Genomic DNA, 20,222 nt, shown 5'->3' on the forward strand with positions numbered 1-20,222 from the left:
TAATTAGGAGATAAAACATTTTTAAGCCGAAAACCAAAAAAAATCCTGCTGATGTCATCTGTTCATACGTGGCAAAATGAGTGATGATGAAGGCGTGTGGGCGATGTGCAAGATGCCACATGTGTGGACGTTTGTTTTTTCGTTAATTTTGCACTTTTTTGTATCTCAAGAAAATACCGGCCACGCCCGGATCTACAGGGAAGAGGGGACGGCCAGGATACAAATCAAACCGACCCAAAGTCCACCGAGGGGCTCCGTTCCGGGAGAAATTCCCAAGGGCAGCGCGCGCGGGAAACCCCAAACCCACCGCACCAGCGTGCGCTCGACAAAATGCCGCCGCCGCCACGACAGGACTTCCCGGCGTTCCCTTTCACGCCGTACCCGATCCAGACGGAGTTCATGTCCTTCCTTTACAATGCCCTCTTCTCCGGGCCCCGCGCCCTCGCCCTCCTCGAAAACCCCAATCTCTGCCGCCTTCCCCTCACCCCCTCACAAGCCACCGGTAAGACCCTAATCATTCAGCTCCCCCCGCGTTGTCGCAGGCACCGGAAAGACCCCCAGCATCATCTGCAGTGCACTCCAGTGGCTCCTTAACCACCGCGACGCCGCCTCGCGGGGCCACTCTGAACGGGCCAATGGCTCCGCCCCTGCCGCCGTCAGCGGCGAAGAAGAAGAGCCCGACTGGATGCGGGATTTCACGCCTGCAGCCGCTGCCCCCTAAGGGCATCTTCAATGGTTGTAAGATAGTTGTTGGTAGACTTTGCCACATAGAATTTTTGATGATGTGTCATGCAATAAATGAGAAAAGAGAGGAAGGTTGTATGTACATGAACCAACACCCCTTACACAAGCTCCAATGTAGAATGAGAGAGCACTTTATTTATTATCTCACATTCTATTGGGCAAACTAGATACAGCCCATTGGAGATGTTGTATGTTATAAGGTGTTGGTTGATGACATGGCATATTTTACCAACGAGATAACATATAAACTGTTGGAGATGCCCTAACAAGGACGTCAGGAAGAAGTCGGAGACTCACCCGTACAGGAGTCATGGAACGAAGAAAGTGGGTGGTTCGGAGAAATCTGAGGGAATTCGGGAGAATGACGGCGAGGAGAAATTTTTGCTTGACGAGTACGAGAGCGATGACGGGGAGGGCACAGGATGGCAGGCCGGGAAGCGGGCACATTGTGGTGGTGCTAGTAGTAGTAGTGAGAGCTAGGATGATGAGGACAAAGAGGAAGAAGAGGAGGCGACTCCCAAGGTGTATTTCACTAGCCGCACGCATTCGCAGCTCTCGCGGTTTGTCCGGGAGCTCAAAAGGACGAATTTCTCAGGGAAGCTCAGGACAGTGTGCTTGGGGTCCAGAAAGAGCTTGTGTATTAACATGGGTGAGTGGATTATGTGGTTATCTTTGTTCATCTATTTTTGGGGCTGGGATTGTGCTTAGTTCATCTGTGGTGTGTTTGCTTGCAGATGTTCAGAAGCTCGGGAGTGCAAACCGGATCAACAAGAGGTGCTTGGAACTGCTAAAGAACAAGAAGAGCAACAAAATTAAGGCATGTGTCAATTACGTCAAATTAATTTGCAATGCTCAGCTGCTCTGTTAGATACATTATCTTTGATTGACTTCTGCACCCAAATTTGGCTGTTTCTTGCACGTTTAGGGCCTATCATACTCATGAGGTACTAATATTGTTTCCTGACAATAATTTCTTCCAAGATTTCGAGATGAACATTAGTTTTGTCAGTTCTCAGTGGAAGTAGAACTAGATATATATTTTTTTGAAAAGGGGATTACCCCGGACTAAATTGGTAGTAGAACTAGATATGCATTGAGTTATTTTTACCCATACTTGCATTCAGTGTGATTGCACAGGAAAGCGTATGGTTATCACTTGTCATATTTGTATGTGCTGGGTTGTTAAATACCATTAGTATGCTGCCAATTTATAACTTTATTATTAACTGCTAGTAAGTTTTTACGGCTGCAAATATTCAGGTCGAGCATGATAACAAGAAGGGGCGCCAAACAAAGGCCTCTTGTCAGTACCCAAGGTTAGGAAACAGAAGTCTGCAGAAATAGTTCAGGAGTGAAGTGTCCGACCATGGTGCATTGGACATTGAGGATTTGGCACAACTTGGAAGGAAGATTGGAACATGTCCCTACGGTGCACGTGACATGGTCCGCTCAGCTGACCTTGTAGTACTTTTTTATCAGTCTTTGTTGCTGAAGTCTGCTAGAGAGTTACTTGGCCTTAATATGAAGAACAGTGTTGTCATCATAGATGAGGCTCACAACTTAGCAGACTCCCTTACTAGCATGTACAACTCAAAGGTCGAATCTTCTCAGGTGAGTATGTTTTTGTTCTGAGTTCTAGATTCCTAACCTCTGTTGGAAACTGCACTGTGACACATCTCATTCCACACACTATACATAATTAGTCTGACTGTATAATGGTACTCTAGCTTCATAATCTCGTTTGCTTTGCACATTCAATAGTGTTATCCAAGATCCGAACATGTGTTGTATGTATGTTTACTGTATATAAGGAGACCTAAGCAAAGAGAGTTTTCTGGTAGAGAGCTTGACTTGACTCAGTTGTGTTGTTGTGGCAGACAACAGGATACTAAAAATGATATTTATTGGTCCATTTTTAAAATTTCCTTTACCAAGCAAAACATAATTAGCAAATGAACTGAGACTGTTTTCTTCCAATTGTGGAAACTAACATAATTTTCTGATTCTCCATTTTGTTAGTTGAGGGCAGTCCTTTCCCACATGGAGTCATGTCTCTATAGATTTTAGAATGTTCTGGGAGCTGGAAATCGACGTTACATCCAGACCTTGACAGTTCTAACACGGTCATTCCTACGATGTTGGATAAGTAATGAAGATTGTTCCTCCGCTGTGACCTCTATGACTATAAGTAAGTTCTTATTCTCCCTTGATATTGATAACATAAACATAGTAAAACTTTGTCAGTATCTGAAGGAAAGCAATATAGTCCACAAGGTGAAATATTTCTTCCACTACATTTCCACTCAGCCTTGTTGTGCGTAGAATCTATATCCATTGACTAATTATATGCAGGTTAGTGGATACGCCAACAAATTATTTATCACCGAAAAATAGTGTGGGCAATTTGAATCATGGACAGCAACATGGTGAAGGAAGCAGTATAACAAGCTTTCAGGCTTTGACTGACCTTTTACGCTCTCTACTGTACTGCAATGACGATGGAAGAATCATAGTTGCACGGCACAAGCTTGGTGGGCAACCTGAAGATGCATATATTAAATTCGTGATGCTTTGTGCAGAGAAAACATTATCTGAGGTGATGTTCCTTGCTCCATATGTTGCTTGGAGATAAGAGTTGTCCTATTTCACGTAAGTATTTATAGATATTTCCTCTTGTCGGTTACAGATGACGCACATGGTGTTATTCTGGATGGTGGAACCCTCCAGCCTATTGAAGAAACAAGGTTGCGCCTGTTTCGAGGCTTATTGCCTAGTGATATAAAATTCTTCTCATGCAACCATATTGTTCCCCCTGAGAGTATTCTTCCTATAGCTGTTACACGTGGGCCTTCAGGCAAGAAATTTGATTTCAGCCACAGTTCAAGGAGCTCTCTCTTTTCTTTTTAGAACGAAGACGCTAGAGGCGTCCGGCTTTAAATTAATAAAGCCCACAACTTAGGCAGCGTTTACAGAAGAGTCTAAGGACAAACGGAACGAGCGCGGAGGCTCAGGTCACACGGGCGCGAAGGCACATGAGTTTTGCGGCAGGCCAGAGGCCACAGGCAGTCCATGGCGAGTCTATTACAGGCCAAAGGCCAAGAGCATAGAGCACGCAGGCTCGCTCGCGAGGCAAAATAACCACTTCACGACGTAGAAGTGGCGGTTGGCTCCCTAGCCAAAATGTAGACTTGGCGAAGACGGTCTTGAGCTTGCTTCATTCTCTCAGCATCCTTGTGCCTCGCCAACGGACTCCACTGCTTCAGAAGAATGTTGCATTTGTAAAGAATATTAGCAGGGTGTGATGGGAAGATTCCCTCTATTGCTAGTTTGTTCCTGGTGAGCCACAAAGCTCAAGCCAAGGCGCCTAGGCAGCTCCAAAGCACGCGCTTGCTGCCGCCAGTCATCGATGCAACTATGGCCGCAAGGTCTCCAGCCGAGTGCGGGTCCCAAGTGGTGTTGGTGGCCTCACGGACTGCACTCCAGGCAAAACGCGCTAGAGAGAAGTGGAAGAACACGTGATTCGCATCCTCCATGGTGTTGCAAATTGCGCATAAGCCGGAAGACGGGCCGTTGCGTTTGGCAACATTAGCCGAAGTGGGGAGTCTATTGCGGAAGAGTTGCCAAAAGAACACCTTGATCTTAAGCGGAATACGCGCATTCCACAGGCCCGTCGGCATCGGGAAGGCCGGGCCCTGGCCCTAGCACAACCTGCGCTACAGAGACTTGACCGTGAACTTGCCGGACGGGTTGAGAGGCCAGGTGGCCATGTCGGCGGAAGTGGACAGCGTCACCGATTGAATAAGAGCAAGCAAATCCTCTAAGTGAGCTTGTTCTGGACCCATTAGCTCTCGACGGAAATGGATCGCCGGAGGGCTAGAGGCAAGTGCCGTCGCTACCGTCTGCTCCGGCTTGACAGCCAGGACGTACAGGTCCTGAAATTGGGCCCAGAGGGGCTGCCCTCCTACCCACAGATCGAGCCAGAAGCGGGCCGAGCGGCCGTTGCCACTGGCGAATTTGGCACCAAGTGCAAAAGCTGGGAGAACCGCTTGTAAATCATTCCAGAAGGGTGAGCCCCGCGCCCTACCTTCGAAGAAGTTCCCGTTCGGGAAATATTTAGCGCGTAACAGATTAGCCCACAGGCCCGTCGCCCCTGCGACAGCTTCCAAATCCACTTGCACATAAGTGCAATGTTTAGCATCCGGGTGTTTGTGATCCCTAGCCCCCCTAGGTCCTTGGGACGACACATCGCATCCCATCTGACCATGTGGTACTTGCGTTTTGGTCCCGCCCCTTCCCAAAAGAATCGGGACCTAGGTGTGTCCATCTTGGCATGAACGCCTTCTGCCAGGAGGAACAACCCCATCATGAACTGCGGCAGCGAGGATATGCTCGCACTCGTTAGTATTAGTCTAGCTGCGAAGGACAGGAACTTCCCCCTCCACGGACACACCCGCCCTCCCACCTTGGTCCAAAGCGGAGCCCATCCGTCTATCGAGATATGTTTGGCATCCAACGGGAGGCCCAGGTAGGAAAACGGGAGTTTGCCTAGTTTGCAGTTGAGCTGGCTCGCGATACGACTGCTCTCGGACGGATCGAGCCCCATGGGCATCACTTCACATTTGTGAAAGTTGATCTTGAGCCCCGACATGAGTTCAAAGCTAATCAACAACGCTTTGATCGTGGCCACGCTGTGTAGGTCCGGTTGGAACAACAAAAGCATATCGTCCGCATATTGTAAGTGCAAAATCCCCCCTGGGATGAGGTGCCCCAACACCCCTTTGATATGACATGCCTCCGTTGCTTTACGTAGCAAGGCCGCAATTGCATCTGCCACGAAGTTGAACAAGAGCGGTGACATGGGATCACCCTGGCGTAAGCCACGCTTGTTCCTGAAGAAGTGCCCTACTTCTCCGTTCACCGAGACCGCAGTTTGGCCCCCCGAGACTAACTGCATGACTCTGTGAACCCACATCAACGAGAAGCCTCGGCTAGTGAGAATTTGTCTAAGGAAATCCCAGTTGACGCGGTCGTAAGCCTTTTCGAAGTCGAGTTTGAGTAAAATCGCCGGTTCGTGCGTGCGTCTAAGTTCGTAAAGTGTCTCTTGCAATGCTAACGGTCCCTCCAAAATGTTTCTACCGCGGATGAAAGCAGATTGGGATCGGCTGATGGTGCGATGGGCGAACGGAGTAAGCCTAGTGGCACACCCTTTGGCGCAGATTTTGAAAGGCACATTAATGAGTGCAATTGGCCTGTATTGGTGGATGTTATCCGCACCAGGCACTTTCGGGATTAACGAGAGCACTCTGTAGTTTAACCTAGCTATATCCACAAAACCACGCATGAAGCCATTGCACACCTCGAAGATGGGGTCGCGCAACAGTGACCAAAAGTGTTTGAACATTGCCACCGGCCACCCGTCGGGCCCCGGGGCCGTGTCTGTTTTCATGCTCTGCATTGCATCGAATTTCCTTGGGGAGAAACGCAAGCCCCAGCTCTTCGTTCTCTGACTCTAAGACTTTTTGTGCTGGAAGCCAAACGTCCTCGCGCAGCCGCGCGCGTTGTGGCTTGTCAGTCCCCATCAAGCTGATGTAAAAGTCGTAGATGTGTTTGCTAATCTCCGATTGCTGGAGAAGGAGCCCCTACTCTGTCTGCAGTCTAAGGATTAGGCATTTCCTGCGGCGACCATTCGCATACGTGTGGAAATAGCCAGTGTTCGCATCGCCCTTGAGCGTCCACTTGAGGCCTCCCCTACGCCTCCAATATTCCTCCTCCGATCGAAGCAACGCTCCGACTTGCCCTTCTAAGGCATATCGGTGCGCCCATTCTTGCTCCGAGAAAGGGCGCGAGTCTGCTTGGGTATCGAGGAGTGCAATCTCATCGAGAAGTCGCGCCCTCAATACTTTGTCGTCACGCCCCTGGTTCGCACCCCATCCCTTGAGGCTTGCGCGAAGGCGCCCCCCGACCGCGGTCCAAAACTCCATAGGGCCGCGCTGCTGGCCCGTGGCTTGAACACACCTCAGCCATCTTTCCCTAAAGATAGTGTCAAAGTCAGGGACCTCGAACCACGTCTTTTCGAAGAAGAAACGTGGGCTGCGACGGATCCTATCTTCCCCTGAAGATAAGATAAGTGGAGCATGATCCGAGCCGATCCTTGTTTCTGCAAGGAGCGAACTTAGTGGAAACACCACTTCCCATTCCGGAGACATGAAAACGCGATCCAAAATGGATCGCATCGGGGCTAGTTGCTTGTTGGTCCAAGTGTACCTTGCCCCAGTCCTTGTCACTTCCCTAAGTGACATCGACGCAATTGCGTTATTAAACATGGCCACCCTTGGCCAGTTGATATTATCATTGTTTTTGTCCTTACCCGAACGGATGAGGTTGAAGTCGCCACCCACCAGTAGAGGGATTTGGGTTGCGGCTACTGCCAACACCTTGGCTTCGAGTTCTCCCAGAAACTCAGCCGAGCGTGAGTGATCTGCTGGTCCGTAGACTTGCATGATCACGAGATCGCGAAGCGAGGCTCTCACGCGTATATTGGCAGCGATAAAAAAGGTGCCGACCTCCCAGAACAACACCTCATAAATGGCACTACAGAAGCCAAGCAACATGCCACCCGAATGGCTGTTTGCCGGACTGTGTTGCCACATAAAACGCTCAAGGGGATCTATGGCTAAGATATCTTGGTGGCGAAATTCAGATTTAATGGTTTCCTGGAGCCCTACGATATCTATCCCTTCTTTTCTGATGTAATCTCTAAGTTGGGTGCGCCGCCCCGAGTGGCCGAAGCCACGGATGTTCCAAATAAGCACCCGCATCTAGATGACGCGGTTTCGCAGGCGCACACCCCTGGAGGTGATCGCCTTGGCCACGCGCCTCACCTTCCCGCAGCGAGGCGAGGGAGGAGCGGCCACCCCTGTTGCTGTCTCCCCTTCGGGCCGGAGCATTAGCGACGTCGAGGGCTCATCCTCGTCAGCCAAACGCTCCGCGTGTTGAGCAGCCGCCGCTACGAGTGCCGCCTGTGCCATCTCCTTTGCGCGCACCAGCGAGATGAGCTCGCGAACCCCGCCATCCCCCATCGGTTCAACCCCACTCTCTACCAACACCTCGCCCAGATGATCGTCCGAAAAAGAGTCCAGGATCGAAAAACGGGGCAGTGGATTACCTGAGGTTTCCAGATTCTTCTGTGCTTGGAGGAGTTGGGCGCGTTGGAGCGAAGGCATGTTCCCTTTGGTGCCCTTGGCCCGCGCACTGACTCGCACAGGAGCCACCTGCCCATCCGCGACGGCCTTGGAACGCTTGGCCTTCGGGAATGTCGCCGTTGGGGCCGAGCTGGGCACAGCCAACGCCATCACCGCCTGACGAGGCATCGCCGGCGTGCCCTGGAGCTCCGCTACACGCCCGGCCTCCGTGCTGACCTTGCGCACAACCACCTTCTTGAGCTGCTTCACCGCGCCGAGCTTGTTGGAGCTGCGGCCTCCTTGAGACGGAGAGCGTGAGGCGAGAGGCAGCGAGTCCACGGACACCGCGATAGGAGTGCTTGCCTCTCCCAGCGGCTCCTCCAACTGGCCCGCACCGGCCTCCGCCACCGACCGCACCGGGGGGGACGTGACCGAGCCCAAGTTTGAGCCATACTGGTTCGGGATGGAAAGCTCCAGCTCCATGGACCTCCCCGCCAGAGGCAGCTCCAACGAAGGAAGCGACGCCCGATTCGCCGCCCCACCCTTGTCATTGATGCCCAACTTCTCCCACGCCGCCGTGTCAATGGAATCATCCCCCATGCTAGCATCAGCCTCCTTGTCGTCATCCATGGTGCCATCACGCCCCGCCCCGTCCGGACCCTTGCCGTGGTTAGGAGAAGGAGGATTTGGGACAGGCAAGGCGGGCGCCGTGATTTGCTCCGGGGGGAGCTCGGGCTCGATGCTGATGTTGAAGCCCTCGCCGTTGAACCAGATCTGGACCAGTCCGCGCAGCTTGCGTGGGTTGCGGTAGGCGAAACGCATACGAACTGGCCCCGGGCGGATGAGAGACTCCTCGTCTATCAGCAAGGGACGGCCGAGCATGGTGGTGGCCGCCATGAGCAGGTCGGAGCGCCTCTGCTTGGGGGGACTCCTCCCAGTTTGACCCACACCTCTGGCATCGCCATTCCTTTGGGAGCATCGAGGACTGCATCACGAATATCCACCATGAGGTTGTTGAGGGAGAGGAAAAGTTTGCCGCTTCGTGTTGCCATCCTGAGCATCGCCGGGAAGACCACCGAGAACGCCCCGCCCTCCATGGGTGAGATCTGCCAGTCCCACTCGCCCTCAAAGAGGTGTGGCAGCTCCACTTGGAGGATCTTGTGCGTGAGCGCGCTGGAAGGCATGGAGAGCACCACCGCATTGGCCCCTAGCTGGATCTGTGGCTCCTCCCTCAAATCTTCCGGGTACTGGAGGCAGAAGAAACCCTCGCCGGAGATGGCGTGCCCCATGGTTTGGAGGAGCAGAGGCTTGCCGCGGGTTGGGCACTGCGCCGACGTGTGCCCCTCCTTGGTGCACACCACGCACAAGGGCTTGAAGGTGCACAGGTTCTGGAAGTGGCCTGTGCGACCGCATCTGAAGCACTCCGGGCCGTCGGCTTCTTCGATTGGGATTGGCTCCTCCTCCGTGCCCTTGGACGAGCCCGGCGCCTCAGATCTGGGCGGGAGGGGCAGCTTGGAGGCCGCCGCCCCCGCGGGCTTGGATTTCTTCTTCGCATGGGGTTCGCCACCCCGGTTGCTGCCCGTCGCAGGTTGCAGCCCCTTGTGCTTGAGCTCGAGGCCACGTTGCTTGTACTCCTTCTTCTTCTTCTTCTTCTTCTTCTTTCTTTCCTGCTCCTTGAGCCACCACGTGGGCGGCTGGCCCCAACCACCCTCGTCGTCGGCCCGGCCGCGGTTGCTGTCCCGCGGCGGCTCCATGGGAGGCTTTTCCCCTCTACGGTCCTGCTTAGAGCCCATCGCCACTACTTCCGCAAAGGAGCGCCGCAGTGGAGGAGGGAGTGGAGTGGGTGAGAGGAACCGGGCGAAATGACCGAAGCGCCGCACCTCCGCAGCGGTGGCTGGGAAACCTAGCGAGGGATTTAGGGTTCCGCGGGGAATCCAGAGCCATTTATGTAACCGCTCAGGGCTGGGCGACATGGGCTGGGATGCCCCCTGTGGGCGGGCTGGGCCCTGGAAACGGGCACACTTCCCTGCTCCCAGGCACGTCATGAGACTGGGCTCCAGCCCGCTGCAGCCCCGCAGAAGGGCCGGTCGCCTCCCTTGTGGGCTGGCCTGTCCGAGCCACTGGCGGATCCACCCCAACCCTAGGGCGCACCACTCCCAGCTCCGTCTGCGCCGCCGCCGCCGCCACGGGGAACGCCGGCGCCGGACGCGGCAGGTCCAGCGCGTGCTGCAGGAGCAGCCCCGCATCAGCAGCGGCTAGGTTGCCACGTCCCTCGCGTCCCCACGAAGAGCACGGCGCCCTACGCACGGCCGTTGCGACCCGCCTCGAGCCACGGCCACCGGGCGCAAAAGCACGCCGGCGCCGGCCTTGAAAGAGCCCCCAAGCTCCTCGGCCCGCGACACGAAGTCGCCAATGGAGCAGGCTGCACGGCCGCCCGCCCCAGACTCCCCCTCGTTGCCTATCTCCGCCTCCTCATCGCCGCCAGACTCGTCCTCCGCCAGAGCCCAAAAGCGGCTCCCTGACCACTTTGCCACGCCCAGGGGAGGCGCGGCCGTCCGCCTGGGAGCTGGGGAGCGAGCCGCCGACCATCCCCCCACCAAGCCTACCGCCGAGACCGGAGCGCCGTCGCCGTGGTCGTCGGGGGTGAGGCCCTGCGCAGAAACGCCGCCACCATCGCGAGAGACGACTGCGTCGCCTGTCCGTACAGGAGCCGTTGGGAGCGCCATCTTCCACCAAATATTATTCCCTTCTGCATGCCTTTAGCTCCAAGGAGCTCTCTTAACATGGTCTGTATACCTCGAGTCATTTCTCCTTTACTCTTGCTACTCTAATATTTGCTGAGAATTCAATTTCATTAGTTTATCTTGCAAGGGGCACTGCTTTGTGCTTTCTGATTAATATATACTCCCGATGTTCCTAAATATAAGTCTTTTTAGGGATTTGAATAGGGACTACATACGGTGAATATAGACGTATTTCAGAGGGTAGATTCATTCATTTTGCTCTGTATGTAGTCCATATTAGAATCTCTAAAAAGACTTATATTTAGGAACGGAGGGAGTAAATACCAATGTATACACATTTTTAACAAAATAATTAGGACCTAATGTTTATTGCAGTACTCATTGTGTGATTTGTCTATAGAAGTAATCCAGGATTGTACCACTCTGTGTTAAAGTATATTTGCAACTTTTAATCCATGCGACCCTCTTTGTTTCTTAATATTCTTTGCTGTTAGAACTTGCTAAACTACACATGCTTAATTGCCCTGGTTTATTTGGTTGTATTTCATTATGAAATGTAAATGCCGGCCTTCTAAATGAGTGGATGAATTGCTGTGTCCAAACTCTTTACCAACAGCCAAGTTTTGTTCTATAAAACATACCATGCTAACTTATAGGTTATATTTGCTCGTGTTAATAATTTTTTTGGTAATATGCTCTACTCAAATGCACGTTATTTTTGTGCCTATACTTATCTGCTTATCTTTGCAGATCGAAGATCTTGGACCTTTTCTTTGCAATATAGTGACAATAGTACCAAAAGGAATAGTAATATTTTCTCTTCCTATGAATATGAAAAGCAAGTTTATGATGCATTGATGGCTTCAGGCACAATTTCTAAGATTTCTAAGAAGAAACACGTGTTCAGAGAGCCAAGAAGCAGTGTTGATGTTGAGGTGATACTCAACAAATACAAGGAGGCAATTCAATCCTGCAGCAAAGGTTAAGGAGACACTAGTGTTAACGGGGCACTTTTATTGGCTGTTGTCGGTGGGAAGATATCTGAAGGTATAAACTTCAGTGATGGTATGGGTCGTTGTGTTCTGATGGTTGGATTGCCGTATCCAAGTCCAGATGATATGGAACTGATGGAGACAATAAAACACATCGGAAACTATTCTACCTCATCTGTGATTCGAGATGATAGCCCTTCAACGGAAACGATGAATGCAGGCTTGAGCCTAGCTTTGATGTACTAAGGAAGAGCGGTAAAAGTGGCCGAGAGTACTATGAGAACTTATGCATGAAAGCTGTGAATCAGTCTATCGGTAAGCTGATGTGTCATCTTAATTCTTAAAACTATTTTGCTTTAGTTCTATTCTTAAATGATGAACTAATTTGCTTGCAGGTAGAGAAATCAGGCATGTAAATGACTATGTTGCAATGCTGTTGGTTGACTCATGTTATGCAAACACCTCATCAAGCAGGGGTTTCTCTTGCCCCGTTGAAAAGCTACCCCAGTGGATAAGGACACGACTAACTTGCGGTCAAAACTATGGGGAAGTTCATAGATTGTTGCTTCAGTTTTTCAAAATCAACAAACAAATACATTGAAATATTACAGATGTTGCTACATTTAATGAAGCCAAGCCCGTACAGGCTTGCGCAAACGTAATGCATTTTTGTTTGGCTGATATCAGTGCAATGTGCATATGTGTAGCTGCCTACTGATGACCAACTGTTCGAAGGTACTGTTAGCACTTGAAATCCTATGTTATCGGTGGCTGATATCAGTTATTGAAGATATGTGCACACTTGTTTTCCCACACTCATATCCGTGAAGCACCACACCATAGTTAAATTCCCTAAGGCTTTATTCGGTTCCACGGGAACCAAACCTCCTAATCCATATGTACAGCTAGTCTGTCCGGTTAGAGTGTTAGACCCAGCAAACCTCTCACTACTGGCCTTTGTACATTGGAGCACCAAATCTACTAAATGTCACACGTAATTAACTTGCTACAAAAATCATCCATGCACCAAATTAACCAAACCTCACACGATAAGCTTTCTAGAAGTTGATAATTTACAAGGAAAAAAGATCCAACACAAACAACACAACATGCACTTTGAATATTTAGAAGTCGACCCGAATCAACAATTGTTGTTGTATAATTATTACTTTCCCGAGCTTGCTCAAGTTTCCGCCGTACCAAACTAACGACACTCATCCTGCACATTGGCAATGAAGGACAATTAGTCCACATCAAAGGACTAATATGAGTATTATACATGAACAAAGAAATAATGTAAATATGAGCAGTCTTTTTTTTGGCAATCAATTCAAGTGGGCGAAGAAATACCGACAAGATATATATTAACCAGCTAGCAAAGAAAGGTCACAAAATACTCATGCATTGAGTTCAAAATTTCATGAATCAAATGCCCCAACAACATATCATCCATATCCGCCAAACATATCACAGCTATATGGTAAAAACTAAAAACATAGCTACATTTTGAGCCTATGAGAAGATTGCACAAAACAATCACATGAGTAAGGTCATCATGCTTCTGTAAGTTCTTCATCTGGAAAATATTAAAACATAAATATATTTTGTTATTGTTGTATGATAGTTCTAACAGACTGACCATTCATTCATTTTTTTAAGATCATTGTTTTTTAAGTTGGGAGGTTCATGTGAGCCGTCAAGATGATGATTTCTTGCATGCCCTTTCTTGGTGTTTAGATAGATAAGCACTCAATAAACCTCACAGGAAATAAACAATCTTGCTACACAGGAAACATGATATGCAAATGACAAATTCAGTGTTAACTATTTAGATACGCAATGGTGTTTCACACTACTACTATCCATACATTTAAGTATGAGCGGTTGCACAATTGAAAAGCAAAAAGGGACAAGCTTGAATAAGCAGTAACACAACTGAACTTGAATGAGTGTTGAGTTATTTATTCCATTTCTGCTCTTAGCCACATTATGTGGGAAATTACATCCACGTACTCTAAGAAATCAGAGGAGTCAAAGAAATATGCAAAATACGGTGAGGTTGATATGGCTAGTCCTCACATCTAGCAAGTGACAAGTGGTGAAAAACCTCACGGTGTGTCAGTGTCAAGCTGACTAAGTATGCATGTGACTGCAAGAGGTGGGACATGTCAACAGTACCATTCCACCATGCAATAGTTGTAACACAGAAGATAAAGCTACACCATGAAGATTTTGTGCATCCTTTCTTCAAGAAGGGACTTTACATTGCAGCCTACAAGCACATCATATACCATGTGCCAAGTCCTGAATTTTGGCCAAACACACAAACATGGGACATATCACCACTTGTATTCAGAGATCAGAAAAGGAAAATAACTACTAGGAAGAAGGGATGGTTTGAGGTGCCAGCTCCAAGAGACACATCCAGGATGGGCACTATGACATGCAGCAAACACAAGAAACAAGGCACATGTTTGAAGCCACAACTATAGATGAGAAAGAACAATGTCGGCATTCTGGAAACGGGGGTACCTAGACTTGCCTGCCTGCGGCCCACAACGTGGTTCCATCGACGGCCTGGTACGGCCTGGCTTCTACATCGACAACGCAAGACCCTCGCGAGGGGCCAAGCCTCGCAAGGCGGACGACACCAAGACCTCCAAAGGGAGCAGCCTCCTCAGGCTGGCTCCCGAGGAGCGGAGATTTCTATGCAAGGCTCACCTCGTGAGGTTCGGGTGACGTGATACATGACGACCAAGGCCGGGCGCCAGCGGGTGCAGTGTACCAGTTTCCTCTTTGGTGCAAAGGAGGCAAGCAACAGGTGCAGAGTCCCGAGGAAGCAGCCAAAGGTTTCCATTCCCGTAAGACAAGACCAAGACCGCCAGGACGGTAGGACGGAGGTCATCACCGAGCCCATCACGGCGTCATGACCAGAGGCTTTTGCAAGCGAAGACCACTTTAGTCAGGATAATATGTACTAGTTGTCTCCTTTTAAATTTGGCCGTTGTGGGATCCCTTCCCGCCTTCATTTGGGAAGAGGACCAAGGCCACTATAAATAGGACCTAGCCACCATCATGGACGGGGGGACAATGGATCAAGTCGAACAAATCCATTCCACCCTCACCAGCTCACTTGAGCTCAAGAACACACCTCCTGAGGTTGTTTACCACTGTACTAGTTCATCCTCAGCCCCAGGAGGCAAATCCACCACAAAGGAGTAGGGTTTTACACCGCAAGGTGGCCCAAACCTGGTTAAACTGTTGTGTCCCCTTCCCTTCGACTTCGTCATGCTAGGCTGTGAGATTTGCGAGCAGGCAGACTGGGAAGGTTGAGATCTCTGCATGCACTCCAGAGTTCGAACCTCTCAAGGGAACCCGAAATCCAACATTTGGCGCGCTGGTAGGGGTGCGTCGGAGCCTCTCTTCCATCGGTCGATTCGCCGCTGCTCCACCACTTCCATTGCTGACACGCGTCGAGCTCGTGCTGAGCATCGGGCCGCCCTCGCCGCCCGCGTCGTTTAGACAGCACTGGCGGGCGACGGCTACCCTCGCTGACCCCCGTCACCATTGGCAAACTCCGCCATGGGCCTTGTGGGACACGAGCAACATGCCTCTTCGCTGCACCCTTCCGTGTGCCGCGACGGGCGCACCGCTACTCCGTTGCTGACTCCGGCTGCTTCGTCCTCCCACGCTCGTCGTGGCCCGGCGAACGCGCAGGCCGCGTTGCTCATGGCACGCGAGCTCCTATGCTACCGCCCGGTCGACGACCTCTACGAGGACTGGCTCGACCGCATCGCCGAGCTCGTCAGCGCCGCTGGAGATTCTGCCACGCCGTCTCGCTTGCTGACTCAACCACCGCTTGTCGCGGGAGATGTAGCTCACGGGGCGCCTCCGCCACCTCCCAGGTAGGACGCCATCATCGAGCCAAGGCGGGAGGCCCCCCGGCGTGATCCACAATGCCAGGCGCCCGCGTGCGATGAGGCAAGCTGCCAGGCGGTCCAGCGGCCAAAAGAAGATGCGCGTGCGCTCCCGGTGCCGCCACGTGAAGACCGCGCGCCGCCTATGGTGGCGGTGTGCGAGCGTCAAGACCAGGCTCCACCTCCATGGCGAGCTCCTGTGACCACAACAGGGTGTTGTGCGTTCACTCTGGAGCTGCGCATCGTCGTCTGGCCGGGGAAGTTCAAGCCCGACCAGCCCCCACGCTACAACGGGACCCTCGACCCTACTGAGTTCCTGCAGCTCTACGAGCTGAGCATCGAGGCGGCTAGCAGCGACGAGAAGGTCATGGCGAACTGGTTCCCCATGGCCCTCAAGGACGGCGCGCGCTCGTGGCTCCTGAACCTCCCCGCGGGATCAATCTCCTCTTGGGACGAAATGTGGGAGCGCTTCATCGCCAACTCCCAGGGAACTCGCGACCACCCGCCGGCCGACCTGCAACGCATCAAGCAGCAGCCAGGGGAGACCCTACAGAAGTACATCCAGTGCTTCAACAACGTTCGCCTCAAGATTCCCAAGGTGTCGGAAAAAGCCATCATCTCGGTGTTCACTGATGGTGTCCGCGACATCAAGATGAAGGAGGAGCTTGCCATACACAAAGACCTGTGCATGGCCTTGGAGATGCTCAACATGGCAACCAAGTGTGCGAGAGCTGAGGAGGGACGCCTCTCCCTCCTCGAGCTCCTTGACGCAGACCCAGAAGACAAGAAGGCCAAGGTCAAGGACGTGAAGCGCAAGGGACCGGCCGTACTCGCAGTTGAGCCAGAGATGAAGCGTGGGTGCAATCACCCAGAGTCATCCAAGGGCAGCCGCCCCTACTGCGTCTTCCACAACATGCACAACCACAACACCAACGACTGCCAGGAGCTTAGGGCCATCAACAACAGGTGCCTCGGTCGTTGCCCAGAGCACAATGATCGAGGCTATGATCGCGGAGGAGGCCGAGGTGGAGGAGGTTGAGACGGCCGCGACCATCGTCAGGAGTGGCACGACCAGCCTCGAGAGGACTGCTGGCAGGGCTAGCCTCGTGAGGGCGCCTGGAGGGATCATCCTCACGAGGACCATCCTCAGGGAAACACTGGTCTCCCCCCGCTGCCGCTGCCACCAAGAAGGAACGAGAACCACCACCAGGACGAGGGGGCTGGGAGCTTCCAGGAGCCTCGTGCCATCTCCTGCATCTTGGGCCGCTCCCAAGCTCCATCCTTCCATCGCATCTTCAAGCAGTTCAGGCGTGAGGTGAATGCAATCCTCCCCAAGCTCGAGGCAACGCGCCCGCTCAGGTGGTCAAAGTATGCCATCACCTTCGACTCCTCCGACCAGCTCAAGTGCGCGGCCACAGCCGGCGCCTCCCAATGCTCTGCTCGCCCATCATCAGCAGCGTACTCGTCACCAAGACACTCATCGATGGCGGCACAGGGCTCAATGTTCTCACTGTCCAGACGTTCAACAGGCTCCAAGTGCCATACGACCAGCATCAGCCTATCAAGAATTTCTCAGGAGTGACCAACGGTTCCACCACCCCGTTGGAGCAAGTCCGCCTCCCTGTCACCTTCGAAAAGCGCGACAACTACCGCACCGAGCTCATCGACTTCGACATCGCCAACATCCGTCTCCCATACAACGCCATCCTCGGGTACCCAGCCCTGGCCAAGTTCATGGCGGTCACCCACCATGGCTACAATGTCCTCAAGATGCCAGGAAACTGCGGCATCATCACGGTCGCTTGCGAAGAAAAGGACGCGGTGTGCTCTCTCGAGAGCGCCTACTAGGCTACAGCGGTCGAGAACCCAGACGGCGAGGGTGCTCCCTACCCTCCAAAGGCTGTTCCCAAGAAGAAGTAGCAGCTGCTCAACTAAGGATCTCAGGAGGGTGGGGCGTCCGGCGATGCCGCCTCAAGCCTTGCGTCAGCGGACAGGGCACCTTCCCCTCTCACATAGGAAAGCGCCCATGACACCCCTCTCAGGTTGGGCTCGGGGGCTCTTGTCTAGAGGGCCTCTGACCTAGCCAACGTCACAAGGGAGGCGCTTGGGCACCATGCGCGAGGCATCAGGCGCTCAGGAGTTCATCACCAAGGTAGTCAAGGAGATCCAAGAGGCAAGAGCTACGCGGGCCAGTCGCCGCCCACCACCCGGCGCGGCTCCCTGCCCACGTGAGGACGGAGAGCTGCGCGTCTGTGTTGACATCCCTGGGCTCAACAGGGCCGCGTCTCAGGAGCTCTTCTGGCAGTCCCGTGTTAGCCGATGCGAGGGTTCCCCTCACAGCTATGTTCGCATGCCCTTTGGTTTGCTGAACGCGGCTGCCGCATCCCAGCACCACATGCGGGGCGTCCTGGTAGCTCAAGAGGCCAGGCGCGGAGTGGTCCAGGAGGAGATGGCGATGGATCCTCACGAGCCCCTAGACCTCCAGAGCCTCCCGAGGCTCAGGGCCAAGGCGTCTCATGAGGATCCATCGCATAAGAAGACTGGCCACGGTGCTTGTGCTCTGGTCCGTCCCTGCAGCATCGATACCAATGACTAAGCTTTGTCTGGCGGGCCGGTCCCGTTCATGTCACCTCCTGGGGTCGTTGGTGTTCTGCCTTCTCATGCGATAACCTCAGGAGATTCACTCGGTGCAGGGTGGCTAACCATCTCGCAGGATGTTCCCAATCAAGTTCAAGCGCAAGCCACCTTGAGGAAGGGCCTCATGAGTCCCACGCTGGCTCACGGGTGCCCAGACACACCTCCTCTAGCCCTGCTGTGCAAGCCACGTGTCAGGGCGGGGTTGTACATGCCCTGGGAGCTCTCCTTAGAGGGAGACCCCACCCATGTACCAGTGGAAGCACCATGCTCCATGCTGGCAGTCGACATTGTCGAGGAACGGCTATGCCCATGCAAGAGCGGAAGCGCCATGCTCCGCGCTGGTGATAAACAACTGAGGGTAGCCTCACGGCTGCTGCAACCTCAGGTGAGCTCCAGGCTCAATGCTTAGCCTCACCTCCCTCAGGAGAGTAGCGCGAGGGGGTTGGGCATGGGGGCTATGCTCAGCTCACGCCTTGCGTACGCCACCCACCAGGTCCCACGGACCTGATCTTCGTGCACCACTCCCGAGCGAAACCCCGACGAGGACAGGTATGATGGTCTGTTCATACGTCAAGGGGGACTCCTGAGCATCACGACTCAGGAGCCTAACTGGTCATGTAGCCTCTCACCCCTTGGCCTCGTCGTGGTTATTCGGACGACCCAACAGCAGCTGAGGTATGCCCGGGGCCGGGCCCTGCCGACGCAAAACGCCAAGACTTGCTCCCACACCTCCTTTCCGAGGGCTGTTCGTACGTCAAGGGGGACTCTTGAGCATCACGACTCAGGAGCCTAACTGGTCATGCAACCCCTCTCCCCTTGTCCTCGTTCTGGTTATCCGAATGACCCAACGGCGGCTGAGGTATGCGCAGGGCTGGGCCCTGCTGACGCAGAACACCAAGACTTGCTCCCACACCTCCTTTCTGAGGGTTGTTCGTATGTCAAGGGGGACTCCTGAGCATCAGGACTTAGGAGCCTAACTGGTCACATAGCCCCTCACCCCTTCGCCTAGTCCTGGTTACCCAAACGACCCAACGACGGCTGAGGTATGTGCGGGGTTGGGCCCTGCCGACGCAGAACACTAAAGCAAACGGAAAGGAGGTCGCGGAGACAAAGCAAATTATTACAAGCATAATGTCTCTTAAAAGTACCAAGCATAAAGTTCTTACGCCTCCATGAGGCCCGTACATGATGCATAAACAGGGGAAGCAACATCATCAAGCCTCTTCTTCAGCCTTGGGCGCCATCATCGCTCGCGAGAGGAGCCCCGTCGTCGATGACGTCGCTGCTGTCCTTGTCATCAGCCCTAGCCACAGGCTCGACGGCGAGGAACTTCTTCAGCAGGGCCTCCACCTAATCCTTAACGGCCTCACCAGCGGCAGTGGAGGACCCGGGTCCACAGGCTCGAGCAAGGCACCGAAGTTGAAGCTGCGATCTAGGAGATAGAGGTGGATGAAGACGCGCGTCATGGCCGAGGAAGAAAGCGTGCGGGCTCTCCCTTCACCATGGGGCCTACTCCGGCGGTGACACCCTCGAGTGCCATGACGAGCTGAGGGAGCAGCACGGCAGGACCCTACTCTGGGTCGCCATCGGCACCTTGTGCTCACCCTATAGAGGTCCCGCAATGCCTCGCGGGACCTCACCTTGAGGGAGACGAAGGTGTCGCGCCACGCGGCAGCCACCTCCTCGGCATGAGCAAGAAGCCTCTCCCAAGCCTCCAGCCGAGCCTTCTCGTCGGAAACAAGCTTGGTATGGGATGCCTGGGCGACCTCCACCTCCTTCAACTTCTCCAGGCGGTCGTGCTCAGTGACCTGCTCTCCGGTTGCCTGTGCCAGCTCGGCATCACGATCAGCAACCGCAACTTCCCGAGCCTTTAGCTTCTCATCCTGCACCTCGAGCTGACGGGCCTGGGTGGCCTGCTGATCGCGGAGGGTCTTCAGCTCGGCCTCCACCGCACAGCAGCGCTCCTCGGCACCCTTGGCCTCCTTCAGCGCCACGTCGCGGGTGGCT

The 20,222-nt window shown here is 53.2% G+C and overlaps 1 pseudogene; it reads left to right on the plus strand.

The window, feature by feature from the left end:
- Positions 1–330: 330 nt before the first annotated feature.
- Positions 331–12,413, plus strand: LOC119350320 (annotated as a pseudogene).
- Positions 12,414–20,222: the final 7,809 nt, after the last annotated feature.

The sequence above is a fragment of the Triticum dicoccoides genome, chromosome 1B (genome assembly GCF_002162155.2).
Source record: "Triticum dicoccoides isolate Atlit2015 ecotype Zavitan chromosome 1B, WEW_v2.0, whole genome shotgun sequence".
NCBI classification, from domain to species: Eukaryota; Viridiplantae; Streptophyta; class Magnoliopsida; order Poales; family Poaceae; genus Triticum; species Triticum dicoccoides.